Below are 13921 nucleotides of genomic sequence, written 5' to 3' on the forward strand. Positions count from 1 at the left end.
ACTCAACAAAGAAAAAGAAAAAGGAAACCGGCAAAGAATAATACATTAGAATTAAAATATAGAAAAAAAAAAAAAGAACAACAACAACAACAAAGTTGGGGCTTGTAAGATCTGTTTTATTAATAGTTACGATTCATTATGGATCAATGGTATCATAATACAAAAATAAAATTATTTTTTTGATATATAATTTACTACGACTTATATTGTTTAAGTTTATGTTTTATTGTGGCATGATCAAATAATCATAAAATAGAAACCATTTCAGTTTTTTCACGATTATACAAAATACTTTATATTTTTACTCATAATAGCAATGTACTATTGCCATAATTCCTAATTACAACTTGTATGAAAGTAGATTGCTACTTCATAATGTATGATGTCATAATCAAGAACTTTGGTAAAATAGGTTGTTATTTCTCACAATTAACCCTTAAAATATCAAATTATTTCAATATTACCTTTTATCTTCCTGTGAATTGCTTCAAAAGATCATTCATTTTTCCAAGAAGATTGGCTTGTATTTCCTCCCGTTTCTTCACTTCCCGTTCCGGCATGCTCTCTAATTCATTTATCTAAAATAGGTTCCAAGAAACATATATAATTAGTATAAAATAGAGTAGGAAATAGCAACATACTTTACTATTTTTATCATAATATAGTGAACGCATCCACAATGAAAACATAATTTACATAATAAACAAATTTACATCTTATACATATTAGCAATGAACTATACCTTTTTTTACCAAAATAGTCAACGTACATACATTTATATAAGAACACACTATATATAAATCAATATAGACACATACCTTTTATCCATAATAGCAATATACTTCTGCAAGTTTTCTCATATCAATGGGGCATATGAGAATGCACACAAAAGTCAACATATTGACTTCCTAAAAAAAGCAATACATCTTTACATTTTTTTAAGTGTTGTGTAATGGTCAAACCACATTAGCATATCAAAATACCAATTGTGGTATTTTTTTTCTTTCTATATTTCAAGAATAAATTAAAAAGATACTTGAAGGGTTATCTATTTATAACTTAACTTATAAACTCCTAATTCCAGAATAAGGACTAATCTAAAAAAGGCAAATCCTTATCCCTCAAGATAGAACCTTTTAAACATATAAAACTGATCAATGAAACAATTCCAAATTAACTAATTATACATTGATGCATAAAATTAAACATATTAAGCAAAGTGCTACTATTCATACATGATACAACAATCTTGTTTTACCTCTAAACTATTATGGAACCACTATCATCAAAGATGATTTACGCAAGACAATAAGAACATAGTCAAGAAATACATGAAAAAGGATTAAACAACCGTTTGTAGATAACATCTAACCTTTTTGTGAATCAGTTAGTTGCATTCCACTAGACAATAAGAGCATTAATGAGTTGGCTGTAGCTAGGAGCTGACTTCTACTAGTTATCATTTCCTTGGGGCAAGAATTATAAAGATACATAATCAAAAGCACACAAAAAGTCAACATATTGACTTCCAGCAAAAAACAAACATCTTTCGTTACCTTTTTTTTTAATTCATTATGTAGTCAAACCACATAAGTATGTCAAAATCAAAGGATAGAATAGATGTTTCGACGTCTCTGAGAAGGAAGAGTCAATTGCCTCCTACACTTTACAACTAAAGAATCCACATGTCATATTGTGTCATTGAATTTCTAGACATTTTTTTATGATTATAAAAAATCTTAAGTCAAACTCATATTATAGAATGTGAAAAGCTCTACAATAGCCATAATATGTATAATAGCAAATGCATATTACATGTGGCCAAATGCATATTCTTTATATAACACTGATATAATGAAAAATTCAAGGGCTGTATAACTCCCATAAGTGCATGCTAGCTTGTTTCTTTGTTAAATATATAAAATACCTATCAATAAAAGCAAAAAAAGAGGAATCTTGTGGACCCAAATCAAGACACTCAATTATTTGTGATGTGATGATCATGGACATATATGTAATTTTGGAATATTTCCCAAATAGAAAGTCACTTTTGTGAATTTTTAACTTTCTCTCCTCTACCCATTAAACTGTATTTTGACCCTATGATAATCCAAAAGATTGGCACTTTGACTTTATCATCTTGTTCATAGGCTTCTTCTTCAGTTTTAATGTCACAACTTTCTTCTTGTTCCAGTGCTTTTATGCCCACTTCTAGCTTTTATCCTCTTCAAACACGACTGATAATTAACTCAGAAGTGACAGGATTAAAGCTTTCCTAGAAGACAACTTATTCATGGACTTTTCGACCATTTTAGTTCGACTTCGGGTAGTCCAGAAACCATCTCTATGTACTTCAACGTCCTTAACCCTTTGTAGTTTGGACTTTAGGTGAGCATACCTCCTGTACCAGAGCTCAGTCACATCACTAGTGACTAGTGGCAAACGTTGATCCCATCCCCTTCTTTAGTTGCTGATAATATAAACATTCTAGTATCTAGTTTAGTCATCCAAGTTTGATAGATAAGCCCCTTTCTTAGATGGTAGAAGTTGCACTTGAACAAGGATCTTGCAATTGTCCCATACTTAGTAGGTTATTGCACAAAACCGGGTAATATTTTCTCCACAGTCTTCACATCTTCACCACAATTACACATATCGTTGGTGATCATCATTACTCTTCCAAAATGGTGACTCTTCATTTGTCATTTCAAAGTAGCTCTCAGTTGTTTCTCCTGAGAGACTGTAGTAGTGTTCGTTGGACCCCTTGAGTGCTCTTGATACTTGGTCTTCAATATAGCTACTTTGATGTATCCTTGTGTGTAATTGTTTTAAGAATGGCCTTTTCAACAGAACTGAACATGTAGTTTTTTGCTTTGATCAGATCCTTGAATCTGGTTTCACCGATCCATGATTTTCTTTTGAGCTGCAGAAGGGCTTCTTCTTGACTGGCTCAATAAACCCATTCTGCACAACATTCCAGTAATCTTTGGACCTAAGAAGATTTTCCATGAGCAAACTCCAGTAATCATAATCATCATCAAATTTAGGAATACTTGGTTGTGCAAAATTACTGCTTTCAGCATCTTCCTTTGCAACCTATTCCTCCCCCCCCCCCCCCCCCCCCCCCCCCCTCTCTTTCTCGTTTTGTGCTCTGATACCAGGTGTTGGACTCTATTGAATACCTTCAATGGTTTATTCATGAATCAACGCCTGAATATATATATATATATATATATATATATATATATATATGTATATAGCCAGTACAGAGCTAATTGTGCGAAAGAAAAGCCACTGCAGCTAAAGAGTAGGAACGGATGACAACAAGCTAAAGAACAGGAACATAAATCACTGATGGCTAAATTACAGGCATTATATTCTCTAACCATATCTCCAACACACAAACAGTCCAAGTTAGAACTATTAAAGTCACCTTCCAAGTATAGAATGAGAAATTTTGATCATCGTTTAACAAAGACTGAAAGTCTTCTGGGTGAAAATGGATGAATAGACTAGATCTTTGACTACTCCCATGTCACAAGAGATGAAAATGAATGAAGACACTAGAATGGTAAGTCTTGCCTTGATATTTTTCAACAGAAATGCATTGTTTTCCCATATGAATCTTACAGTTGATCTGGGTTTTTGATGATTTCAGTTTCATGTATCTTGATAGATAACACAGCTGAATATTATAAGGTGACTGGCAGGAATCTTGTTCAGTAAGACCTATGTAAGTTCTATCCTTTCTTGGTTTTAATTGAAAGGTACATTTCTATGATGCCAGCATAAACAAAAACCCAAAAGATCTTATGTGTGAAAATGAGGAGAAACAATTGAATCTTTATGCTAACAAGTCTAAATGCAAGAAATAGCAACATACTTTGATTTATTTGTTTAGTATAGCCACATACTTTCATTTTTTATCATGATTTTGTACTTTTAGTATACTTTTATTTATTTATTAAGACTTGCTTTAAAAAATCCTTTGAAATATCTGTACTTTCACGTTTATTTCTTTAATGTTTTGTTAAAAATCTAAGTGATTATATCAATTAATTTTTTTTTGTATTCAAGTATAAGTATAACTATCATTGTACAATGCAATTAGGGATGAGCAAAAGGACCGAACCGGCCGGAACCGGCCCGAACCGGACCGGACCGGGGAACCGGCTTCGGCCAAAATCAAGAACCGAACCGGCCCGGCGGTTCTACCGGTTCCCGGTTCCTACCAGTTCTTGTCGTGTCTTCAAATGTTGGAACCGCTCCTTGAAATATAGCATCATACGGTTCCGGTTTTTGCCGGTTCTACCGGTTCCGGTTCCTACCGATTCCCGGTTCTAAAAATCCACAAAAATAACGTCCCGGTCCCGGCCCGATCGGTTCCATCGGGTTCCGGTTCCGGTGCCGGTTCCAGTTCCGGTACCGGTTCCGGCCGGTTCCCCGGTCCATATGCTCATCCCTAAATGCAATAATAGGAAAAACTGGAAGTAGGATGCCATAATAAGCAAATCAATGGAAGTAAGTTCCTATTTCTTGCATTTAACACGAGTGTAGAATTTCGGATCGATAATTTCTTACATCCTTTTTGCAGCTTGTCTGGTGAACTTTGAAAAGATACAATTCCGATCCAGATTACAAGCTCTTGCATGATCAAGGTATCAATTTTCTTTGTTGAAGATTCAAGATGTTATATAACTTTATCTGCAAAATTGATACTTCATAAGATACGGGCACATTGATTTGCAAATGAATTTGCTAGAACAGTTTACTTGTATGTTTAATGTCAAAACTTGAACGTAAGAGAGATGATATTTGCCATGAAGCGCCATGTGTAGTCTTGGTGTTGGTGTTTGTGAACACTGAACAGTTTACTTGTATGCTTAATTAATGTGCGTCACATTCCAAAACATGAATGTTAGTATGTAATTTTTGGTGAAAACTAAAAGATTTATCTGACTTTGTAGGAGTGCTGACATTTAAATTTTGGTGAAACATTGGAGTATTATGGAACAATAAAGGAGAGAATGATGCCTGGGAGGGATACGAAAAACTAGAAAAAACCAAAAATCATTTCTAGTCATCAAGTGCAAGCATGTATATGAGTCATAAATTTGTAACACATGTATATGTAATGTTGGATGAGTTAAAGATTAAAATTATTTACACAGCTTGTTTCATACTGAACAACATTCCTTGAATTCTTTATTTCTTGTCAACCGTTGGATAGAAGACACAGACAGCTTCCCAGTGATGATGATACAGTTGACACTCACACACCAACTACTCCCTTGGGTCCTGTTCCGGGATGATTTCCAATAATTCTTGAACCGCAGGGCCATCATTTGTAATGTAATTCATTTCTCCGATGAGTTGGTCATCTGTTGGACAAAATAACCTCTGGATGACCATGTAAGTGATGTATGGAAGAAGTGAAACAACCACAACTAACAATGTGGCGATCCAATACATGGGTGCAGGGCTCACGGCTTCCACAAGGAGTTTAAACTCTCGGCGGGAGTATACAGGCGGAAGTGCACCATAGAGGAGTAAGAACATGTACCAACACAACACGCTTCCCCAGATTAACATATGTTGGATCCAAGTGGTGAACTGAATTATGATGAGAGCGATTTGACAGTTAACTGTCCAAACAATCATGGTGTACATGAACACTCCTAAGTGTGAGATGTTTGCTACTTCTCCATGTCGGAAGGCCGAGTTAGAGAGAATCTGGATGCTTAGGGTGAATATCAAAAGAGATGTAAGTATTCCGTTTCCCATCCAGCCCAGGATTTGCCTCCAACTAAATGAAATGCCCTTTTGTCCCTGTTGATAAATGCCTGGAAACTGTACATGTAGCAAGGAACGAAGCAGGCTTAGAATTCCAACGATACAAAGATTACTAATTTGGTTGTTTTGCAAAAATACCTCAAGGCAACTATGGAAGGAAACGTCTTGACCCAAAACGCCTAACGATATGACATGAAGAAATGTTAGAAGGAGATTGAACATAAGCATATACCATCCGTCATACAAGACAACCCCGCCAAACTTGGTGTAGATTTCAAAGTAGAATAACGTAAGGCAGAATACAATGTTTTTGTATAGGGAGTAGAGAATCTGTAGCAAGAGACCAAGATTTACAAAGTATGTTTATGGTGTTGTGGTATACACCGGACCGGATACCAAAGTGGTCCGCAACTCCATGACATCGCCTTCTAAACAGAGCAGGGTAGAGACAAGGTTGGACAAGGTGATATATGTTTTGTTCTTGATGTTGATAATTATATCTTTGATCACCTCCATTGGTTCATCTTGATACACCACAGAGACAGCAAAAGGACATTGGTACCTTCAATTGCTAGAAGGTAGAGATGAGTCTTTTGATCCACGTAGACCATTGATACCTTCTCTTACGTTCAAGTTGTTGGTGTGTCTTCTGCATACTTTTATATGTCGTTTCCATTTTGAATTGAAAAAAATAATCAACCAAGACAAGAAACTTACTCGTCAACGCCCTTGCAGAATAGGAAAATCCGACCATATTCATTATTTGTGATCAATGACATCCTTTTTCACGAGCTATTGAATTCCAATAGATTCAATACCTCGTATATCCTAAAATTGACCCATGAGAGTTTTTTTCTTTTAATATGCAAACCTTATAAGATATTAATAAAAATGAATTGAGGAAAATGCAAAACGGTGTGGTGTTATGGTATACACTGGCCCGGAAACCAAAGTGGTCCGCAACTCAATGACATCGCCTTCTAAATGGAGCAGGGTAGAGAACAGGTTGGACAAGGTGATATATGTTTTGTCCTTGATGCTGATAATCATATCCTTGATCACCTCCATTGGTTCATCTCGATACACCACGGAGACAGCAAAAGGACATTGGTAACTTCAATTGCTCGAAGGTAGAGATGAGTCTTTTGATCCACGTAGACCATTGAAGTCGACTGTCCTCCAATTCTTAAGGGCGCTCATACTCTATGGTTACTTGACCCCGATTTCCTTATGTCTCCATTAAGGTGGTGAAGTTCATGCAAACAATGCTCATAAACGAGTTAGAGTTGTTTGACGAACGGAGTAGAAAATTCGTTGAAGCACGGACCTCAAACCTGAATGAAGAACTATGTCAGGTCCAGATGATATTGTTTGACAAAACCAAGACATTGACATGTAACCAGATGGAGTTCAAGAAGTGCTCTATTGAGGGGACTTCATATGCCAATGGTGATTTATATAAGGTTGTCCGTGATGCTTATGAGCAAAATGGTTCTTTTGAAGATGAATCCAGTGTGGAGATGATGTTTGAGATCTCTTCTGAGGCAAACAAGTGATGCAGATATAAAGTTGTTCTTCAGAGTCATGGCTCTATGCCACACAGGCATAGCAGTCGAAACTGAAGGCATCAACAAACTCCATTATGAAGCCGAGTCCCCAAAAGAAGTAACGTTTCTTTATGTTGCACAAGAGTTTGGTTACCAATTCTGGAAAAGGACACAATCTTCTATGTTTGTCAGAGAGATCAATACTAATCGTGCCCACGAGCTGCAAAGGTCAGTGCTTTTCCACACCGTTTTGCATTTTCCTCATTTATTTTTATTAATATCTTATAAGGTTGCATATTAAAAGAAAAAAACTCTCATTGGTCAATTTTAGGAAATACGAGGTATTGAATCTATTGGAATTCAATAGATCGCGAAAAAGGATGTCATTGATCACAACGGATGAATATGGTCGGATTTTTCTATTCTGCAAAGTCGCTGACGAGTAAGTTTCTTGTCTTGGTTGATTACTTTTTTTCAATTCAAAATGGAAACGACATATAAAAGTATGCAGAAGACACCAACAACTTGAACATAAGAGAAGGTACCAATGTCCTTTTGCTGTCTTCGTGGTGTATCGAGATGAACCAATGGAGGTGATCAAGGATATGATTATCAACATCAAAAACAAAACATATATCACCTTGTCCAACCTTGTCTCTACCCAGCTCCGTTTATAAGGCAATGTCATGGAGTTGCGGACCACTTTGGTGTTCGGTCTGGTGTATACCACAACATCATAAACATACTCTGTAAATCTTGGTCTCTTGCTGCAGATTCTCTACTCTCTGTACAAAAACATTGTATTCTGCCTTACATTATTCTACTTTGAAATCTACCCCAAGTTCGGCGGGGTTTGTCTTGTATGACGGATGGTATGTGCTTATGTTCAATCCCCTCCTAACATTCCTTCATGTCATATCGTTAGGCGTCTTGGGTCAAGACGTTTCCTTCCATAGTTGCCTTGAGGTATTTTTGCAAAAAAACCAAATTAGTAATCTTTGTATCGTTGGAATTCTAAGCCTGCTTCTTTCCTTGCTGCATGTACAGTTTCCAGACATTTATCAAGACATTTATCAACAGGGACAAAAGGGCATTTCATTTAGTTGGAGGCAAATCCTGGATGGGAGACGGAATACTTACATCTCTTTTGATATTCACTCTAAGCGTCCAGATTCTCTCTGACTCGGCCTTCCGACATGGAGGAGAAGTAGCAGACATCTCACACTTAGGAGTGTTTATGTACACCATGATTATTTGGACAGTTATCTGTCAAATTGCTCTCATCACAATTCATTTCACCACTTGGATCCAAAATATGTTAATCTGTGGAAGCGTGTTGTGTTGGTACATTGTTAGTTGTGGGCCCTGCACCCATCCACACTGTTAGTTGTAGTTGTTTCATTTCTTCCATACATCACTTACATGGTCATCCAGAGGTTATTTTATCCAACAGATGACCAACTCATCGGGAAAATGAATTACATTACAAATGATGTTGTAAATATGGTCCATGAGGTTCAAGTATTATTGGAAATCATCCCATAACAAGACCCATGACATCGTTCTTAGGCTTTGGGGTATACCGGCCACACCAAGGGCATAGTAGGTGTGTGAGTGTCAACTGTCGGATTGCAGCAATCTGATCGTCATCACTTATTTCATATGTTAATCTGGGGAAGTTGTCTGTGTCTTTTATCCAACGGTTGACCAACTCCTCAAGGAAATGAAGAACTCAACGAATGTTGTTTAGTATAAGACAAGCAGTGTGCCTCACTTTGTAAATAATTTTAATCTTTAACTCGTCCAACATTGCATGTCCATGTGTTGCAAATTTATGACTCATATATCTGAATTACAGACATGCTTGCACTTGATGACTAGAAATGCTTTTCGGTTTTTTCTAGTTTTTTGTATCCTTTCCGGGTGTCTACTAATTTTCATCTTGCCGGTTTAAGAGAGAGAGAGATACACAACTCAGAAGGCTTTTTAAGTTGGGCATCATTCTCTCCTTTATTGTTCCATAATATTCTAATGTTTCACCAAAATTTAAATGCCAGCACTCCCACAAAATCAGATAAATCTGTTAGTTTTCACCAAAAATTACATACTAACATTCATGTTTTGGAATGTGACGCACATTAATTAAGAATACAATTAACTGTTCAGTGTCCACAAACACAAACACCAACACCAACACTACACATGGCGCTTGATGGCAAATATCATCTCTCTTACGTTCAAGTTTTGACATTAAACATACAAGTAAACTGTTCTAGCAAATTCATTTGCAAATCAATGTGTCCATATCTTATGAAGTATCAATTTTGCAGATAAAATTATATAACATCTTGAATCGTCAACAAAGAAAATTGATACCTTGATCATGCAAGAGCTTGTAATCTGGATTAGAATTGTATCTTTTCAAAGTTCACCAGACAAGCTGCAAAAAGGATGTAAGAAATTATTGATCCGAAATTCTACACTCGTGTGAAATGCAAGAAATAGAAACTTACTTCCATTGATTTGTTTATTATAGCATCCTACTTACAGTTTTTCCTATTACTAATCAACCCAAAAGAAAAAACCTATGAACAAGAACATGAAGTCGAGACTTCAAGAGATGTGCCATCTCTCATTCCAGAACCAGAAGTTATTTAATCTACAACACCAAAAGAAAAGCAGGTAACAATGTTGTTGAAGGGTCACAAAGGCCCACAAGAGTTAGAAGGCTTCCTCATTATCTACAAGCTTACAACTATTCATTAGAGGAGAAGAAAATACTCGAGAACACGAACTCATCAACAACTGTATGGTAGAAGTTGTTGAAGATCGAAACACATTCGAGGAAGCAATGAAAGATGGAGTATGGAAGAAAACAATTAAAAGTGAGTGAATCAGTAGAAAATAACACCAGGAAACTCACTACCCACTGTCTATTGCAAACTTTGCAAATTCCAAACCAAGGGTTCCTCTTACAGGGGTATTAGAGTGTCAAACTCAAGATGAAATTTTGGGCCGATAAGCCCGGTCAATACCAAGTCTTGACCTCCTAATGAAATGCTGTGGCCCAAATCCCAATTTGTTTTGGACTGCTTTCGATTGAACATTCTCTGTGTATTTAATTAGTTTGTTGGGATTTTGTCTTTATGAAGTAAGCACTATAGTAGTGGTATTGGTAGACAAGGTAGTGGAAACAGCAGGTTTTGTGATCTGTGTGCTGGCATTCCATTTTTTGTCTTTTATTACTAGTATCTATACCCTGGTGGCTGCTGGAAAAAGGTATCCAGATATTTTGTAGTGAAGCTTTCCTCTAGAAAAAAAATCCATGGTATCTTTGAAAAAAAATCCATGGAAGTAGGATGCTAAACAATACACCCAATATTACAAAAAAATACAATGAAAACTAAACAACCTAATATTTCATTATAATTACTAGCCAATAGTTTCCAATCATTCCAATCGACTGTGTCATCTTCGCTATCCAAGTATCAAACCTGACTTCCCAATCTCAATATCGAGCCATTCGCTATCAACATGAACAAAACTAGAATTGAAATTCACTGAATCAACAAATAAGAATTTAATTTTGACTTTTTATGTTTGACTCTGATGAACACAATTGACTCAATTGCGTTCGACTCCAATCAAACAATTATGTTCAATCAAGTAAAACCATTCGCTGTATGTTCGAATGAACACATATAGACCATATCAGATCAAAATTGAAATATAACCTAACAAGTAGCAATCACTTTGATGAACAGGGGCAACAACACAAGGGGTAGGATCGACAAAATCAAGCCAAAAAAAATTGATGGAGAGAGCGACACAAAATGTGTTATGACAGAAGTATACAATCAACAATTCTAATTGAAATAAAACAAACGAAATTCAAATATATCTAAAATATAAGAATCAATATACAGAAAAACATACTTGTATTAAGATTACACAGGAGATATAATCAGGAAATTGCACAGATTGAGGCCTGCTATGCAGTGTCCTAAGACAGAAATTTTCCTGGTGGGGATCTGTCAAGAGGATACAACAATCAATCCAAGAAGGGATCTTGAATCTGACGAAATTCCTATGTTCCCTTCATCTTTTGGAAGAATGAATTTGAAAGAGAATTTTATGGTGTGAAAATGATTTCTGTAACCCCTCACAGATGAATGAAACAGGTATTTATAGGTATTAGTTATGACAGTTGGAAACCGTCAAAACCGAAAATAACTTTCAAAACCTGTCATTCAGTAATTACGAATTTAATAAAAATAAAGAATAAAAATTAATTTCGTAATTAAAAATTATTTAATTAATCAGGAAGACCCCAAGGCCCAAGGCCCATCTTTTGACCATTAAATATTCTCTTGATATTAGCCCATTTTGAGTCCAATTAGGCTAATCCAACACCACAACCCAAGCCCAATATGCTTAACCCATTACTTGACCCATTTAATTAAATGAGTGGGACTAGACATATAAGGTGGGAGAAGGTTTTCTCTTCCACCAATGTGGGATAAGTCCCACATTGTAATTTTATAGTCAAAGTTCCAACAAAATGCTTACTTTCACCATCGTGCTTGAATGTTGTTTGGGATTGGGATTGAAACAGAATAATCGAGTTTTAGGGGAAAAATAACCTTACCAAAAGTTGAGTTGTCGATGAGGGACCTGGAAGGCTTCGGCGATGACGGCACTGGCGAAAGATCCGGCGGGCTGGTTCCGAAGATGGAGTGAGGGAACGTCGTGTGTATTGAAAGAGAAGAGGGAAAGTGGGACTGAAATATCAAGGGAAAACCCGGAGATGATGCCGGAGGCGATGCAGCTGGAGCAGGAGACGAAGGCGCCACAGGCGAATCCGACGGCGGCAGCAGGAGAGGGGATCGGAGTTGTAGCAGTGTTGAGTGGAGGAGAGGCGTCGTTGATGGTTGGGAGGGGAAAAAGAGGTTGCGTCGTTGTGGGCAAAACAGGAAACACGCGTTCCCTTATTTATTTTTATTTTTTTTCAGATGCAATCACATGTCTGAGAAATTAAGAGGTGTTTTTTAATTTAAGTGGCATAAAATAAGATGCTATCAAACACCCTACATCTGAATTTTTAAGAGGTTACCTCTTAATTTTTAAATTAAGAGGTAAACAAACAGCCCCTGAGTCATGGATCCTTTGTCAATTTCAGTATTTTATTCTAGAATATCAATGGGCTTATCATGTTCACCAGGCTACGCCACAAGCTCGGAGTATGTAAAGATTAAACAGTTAGATAGCGGGGAGGCATTGTTGGAGATATCGTTAGAGAATAAAATGCCTATAGTTTAGGCATCAGTGATTTATGTTCCTGTTCTTTAGCTCGTTGTTATCCGTTCCTACTCTTTAGCCGTAGTGGATTTTCTTTCGCACAATTAGCTTTGTACTAGCTATATATTCAGCCATTGATTCATTCATGAATAAATTAAGGTGTTCAATACTTATGTGTGTCTTCTTATTTCAGAGTTCAACAAAGTGGAACATTGAAACTGGAGGGTTGTTTGCAGACTGTTGTGGAGATAGAGGGGCTGTGTTGTAACCTGTGACCAATATAAATTTGTTTCATTCGCTTTGTATTTTACTACGTTTCTTTTAAAAGGAGTCAGACATTTTTTTTCCTTTCATATTTCGCTTTGCTCATATGTGTAATGAATGTGTGTTGGGGTTTGTGTTCTTGAGAGCAGGTTAAGGGAATTGCAGCGAGTTTTCAGTTGTATTTGTTTCACGAGATTAATAAAAGTTGATTTTAGGTTTCAGCTAAGTCTTCAAGATACAGTGTTAATCCACAGTTATATCAAATTATATGAAAAGAGAAAACTGCATCATATCAGCATCTACGTTATTTAAACAAAGAATAACGAAAACAAATCATAATGACGAACAAAAAAAAAACACACGCAGATCAAGAAAAACAAAGAAAATATACCCGAGTATCATATTGATATCACTCCTAAACCGCACAATCATAAAGTCCCAAAACACTATTCTTTACAATACCCCCAACCACGATACCGAATTGTAAAGTCTAAAAACACCTAATTGACTAAAGTCAAGAAAACAAGGTCCAAAGTGTTACCTGGGATTCAGAATCCGATCCTCCGTCAACATGAACGATTAGTCAAATTAAATGGCCCGTTTAACGTTCCAAGCACTTCTGCTTTTTGTGGATGATTATCGTCGCCGGAGAGACGAGACACACCAAATTTTGGATCTTTCAGCGTCGCCGGTGGTGGCGGTTATGTTCATGAAGGTAAAATAAAGTTTTGGGTTTTTCTTTAAATATTGTACTAATGCTAAATATTAAAAAGAAGAAATAATAAAGGATTTTTTAATATGTACCCATACAAAAAATATTAATTGAAATATTAATTATAAAAAATATTACTATAATCAAATATGAATATAATTAATTATAAAAAATATTTTTATAATTAATGAATTTCACATTTAATGATGGTAATATTTTCCATAATTAATAGTTCTTATATATATACATATTAGAAAATCTCAAATAAATGATTATCCACTAAAATACAATATATATTTAGAAAACC

General features: G+C 35.9%; 1 long non-coding RNA gene across 1 annotated transcript; it reads right to left on the reverse strand.

The window, feature by feature from the left end:
• Nucleotides 1-242: 242 nt before the first annotated feature.
• Nucleotides 243-13635, reverse strand: LOC111884306 (uncharacterized). Its single transcript, XR_002847687.3, has 2 exons — nt 13444-13635; nt 243-578 (listed from the first exon to the last, which is right to left on the reverse strand). It is a non-coding gene; the product is annotated as an uncharacterized LOC111884306 (long non-coding RNA).
• Between the last annotated feature and the right edge of the window lie 286 nt (nt 13636-13921).

The sequence above is a fragment of the Lactuca sativa genome, chromosome 3 (assembly GCF_002870075.4).
Source record: "Lactuca sativa cultivar Salinas chromosome 3, Lsat_Salinas_v11, whole genome shotgun sequence".
NCBI classification, from domain to species: Eukaryota; Viridiplantae; Streptophyta; class Magnoliopsida; order Asterales; family Asteraceae; genus Lactuca; species Lactuca sativa.